The 3,088-nt window shown below is 41.8% G+C and overlaps 1 pseudogene; it reads right to left on the reverse strand.

Moving 5' to 3' along the window:
• Positions 1-991: 991 nt before the first annotated feature.
• LOC116460125 (isocitrate dehydrogenase [NADP] cytoplasmic-like) lies at positions 992-2,228 on the reverse strand (annotated as a pseudogene).
• Positions 2,229-3,088: the final 860 nt, after the last annotated feature.

Below are 3,088 nucleotides of genomic sequence, written 5' to 3' on the forward strand. Positions count from 1 at the left end.
AGGCAATCTAGTAAATGAGAAAATCTAGAGTTGAACCCATTTCTGGCTCTTTGGCTTTGCAAACCACGCATAACTGTAGGATGAAGAGTCACCTCTGAGCTGCCATGTTGGGTAATGAACAGCAGGGCTGAGAACCTGAAGGCATGGGTCAAGTCTTGGCTTTGCCATATAACATTTGCTCTGCAATGTCACACAAATCACGTAACTTCTCTGGGTTGGGAGTCCTGTCCGCCTGCCTAAAAATCCAGAGCTCTTTCTACCATACCTCTGTTTTCAAACTTTTTTTCTACCTTAATTGATATTTTACTGTTTTTGTTTAATGATCAGTACATAGACCTAATGTTTCATTTCTATATAGTTCTTTTATTTTTTTTTTCCAAACCTCCAGGTAGTATTTATCCCAGATTCCAAACTCTCCTGTGGCCTAAAAGCTATTTAGTCTATTGGAAAGATTCAGCAAGCTCTTTACGAAAATGACTGCAGTATCTTCAACACATTTGAGTTGCACTCATAGTTTGCTCTAGTCATGTGCAAGTTTAACGTACAACTCTATATCACGTAATGGGACATCTTTAACAACAAAACCTCCCCATGCCCAAGGTCATGGACAGGAGAAGAAGGGAGTGAATTTCTACCTTATGCATATTTTAGGGAACAATACTGTGGCTATCACTTACCCTTTGAGCACTCTTGATTTTGGTCATTTATATTAGAACATGAGAAACAGTGACAGTGAATACAAACGAGTACTAACCGAATTCCTAGACTGCTACCAGAAAAGAAAATTTAAAGTCCCTTCCCATATTCACAAAGGTGGCAGTAACTGTATATACATAAAAAAAGGCTATAAACTTACAGAAAAGATAAACTCTGGCTTCTAAACAAATTACAAAATTGATTTTGCCTTTATCCTTGAGTGTGACACAGAAAAATGAAAACCTGTAGACCTAGTTATCAAAAGGCACTTATCCTCCTCAGCCCAGGTATGAACTTAAAGTTTGGCCTGAGCTAGTTTGATCTTCAAGTTTTCTCCAAGTTTGTCCATGAACTCAAACCTATTCAAGTAGTCAGAACATTGCGCACTGGGTAAACCTTTAATGCAAGCAGCCAAGTCCTTGGTCATGAAACCAGCCTCAGTTGTCTCAATACAGACTTCTTCCAAAGCATTTGCAAAGAAGGCAAGCTCTTTATTGTTATCAATCTTTGCTCTGAGGGCCAACCCTCTGGTCCAGGCAAAAATGGAAGCAATGGGATTGGTGGATGTCTCCTGGCCTTTCTGGTACATGCAGTAGTGATGGGTTACAGTCCAGTGGGCAGCCTCTGCTTCTACTGTCTTGCCATGTGGACACACCAGCATGTTGGTCATCATGCCAAGAGAGCTATACCCTTGGGCCACAGAGTCTGACTGCATGCCACCATCATAGTTTTTACAGGCCCAGATGAAGCCTCCTTCTGATTTCGTAGATTGGGCCACCATGTTATCGATGAGCCTATACTCATACCAGATCTTTTGGGTTTCAGATTGGGACTTGTACTGCTTGTCATATATCTCCTGAAAGATGTCTTTAAAATGTCCATCATATTTCTTCAGAATAGTGTTTTTGGTGCTCAGCTACAAAGGCCAACGCTTAGAGCCATTTGGAATGAACTGTGCAAAATCCTCAATTGACTTATCTTGATTATACATCCCCATGGCAACACCACCACCCTCTTCCAAGTTATGTACCAGATATGTCACCTTTTGGGTTCTGTCACTTAGTGTGTAGGTTATCTCTACATTTCCAGGCCCAGGAACAACAAAATCAGCTGCTCTGTATTGATCCCCATAAGCATGGCGACCTACGATGATGGGTTTTACCCATCCACTCACAAGCTGGGGAATATTTTTGCAGATAATGGCTTCTCCAAAGACCGTGCCAACCAGAATATTTTGGATGGTGCCATTTGGCGATTTCCACATTTGTTTCAACTTGAACTCCTCAACCCTCTTCTCATCAGCGGTGATAGTGGCACGCTTGACACCAACGTTGTACTTCTTTATAGCTTCTGCAGCATCCTTGGTGACCTGGTCATTAGTGGCATCACAGTTCTCTATGCCTAAATCATAGCTATGTAGATCCAATTCCACATAGGGAAAAATGAGTTTCTCTTTAATCAATTCCCAAATGATTTGTCATTTCATCTCCTTGCATCTCTACCACAGAACTGCCACTGATTTTTTTAGACATTTTGACTTTAATAAACCTTGAAAGTGAATCAAAAAAAAATTTTTTTTTTGAGATGGAGTTTTGCTCTTGTTGCCCAGGCTGGAGTGCAATGGCATGATCTCGGCTCACTGCAACCTCCATCTCCAGGGGTTCAAGTGATTCTCCTGCCTCAGCCTCCCGAGTAGCTGGGATTACAGGCATGTGCCACCACGCCCGGCTAATTTTGAATTTTTAGTAGAGATGGAGTTTCACCATGTTGGTCAGGCTGGTCTCGAACTCCTGACCTCAGGTGATCTGCCCACCTCAGCCTCCCAAAGTGCTGGGATTACAGGCGTGAGCCACCATGCCCTGCCAACAGTGCATCAATTTCTTATCACCCCAATTCCTTCCAGTCTTGCAGACTTAACTGAATGTAGTTTATCTCCTGCCGGGATGATATGCTGACAGGGAGCTGGGGCGCTACAGCTGCTTACAGGCTCAGACTCACGCACACAGGCTGGCATTCCCAAACCGGACTCCAGCTGCCTTGGCTTCTGACACAGCCTCTGCAGAAACCCTGTATATAGTTCTTAATGGCGAGTACTGAAAATATAAAAAGCTATGCAACTGTAATTCTTTTCCAAACAGTTATTCTATTGACTTTTTAGCTTGCAATTTGGAGACAAATTTTTTTTTTTTTAGAAACAGGTTTTCAAATGCCATCATCTTAAAACATTGAAAATTTGTTTGGTCTAAAATTTGACTAATTCACTATTTAATATAGATACTACATGCTCACACCTGTCCAATCTTTCACAACTCATTGATAAAATTATTAGGAAAAATTGGATTACCAGGAACGAAGGTGTCATGGAGGACACCCCGTTCCATTGGGGAACCCA

Source organism: Hylobates moloch, unplaced genomic scaffold (assembly GCF_009828535.3).
Source record: "Hylobates moloch isolate HMO894 unplaced genomic scaffold, HMol_V3 SCAFFOLD_20, whole genome shotgun sequence".
NCBI classification, from domain to species: Eukaryota; Metazoa; Chordata; class Mammalia; order Primates; family Hylobatidae; genus Hylobates; species Hylobates moloch.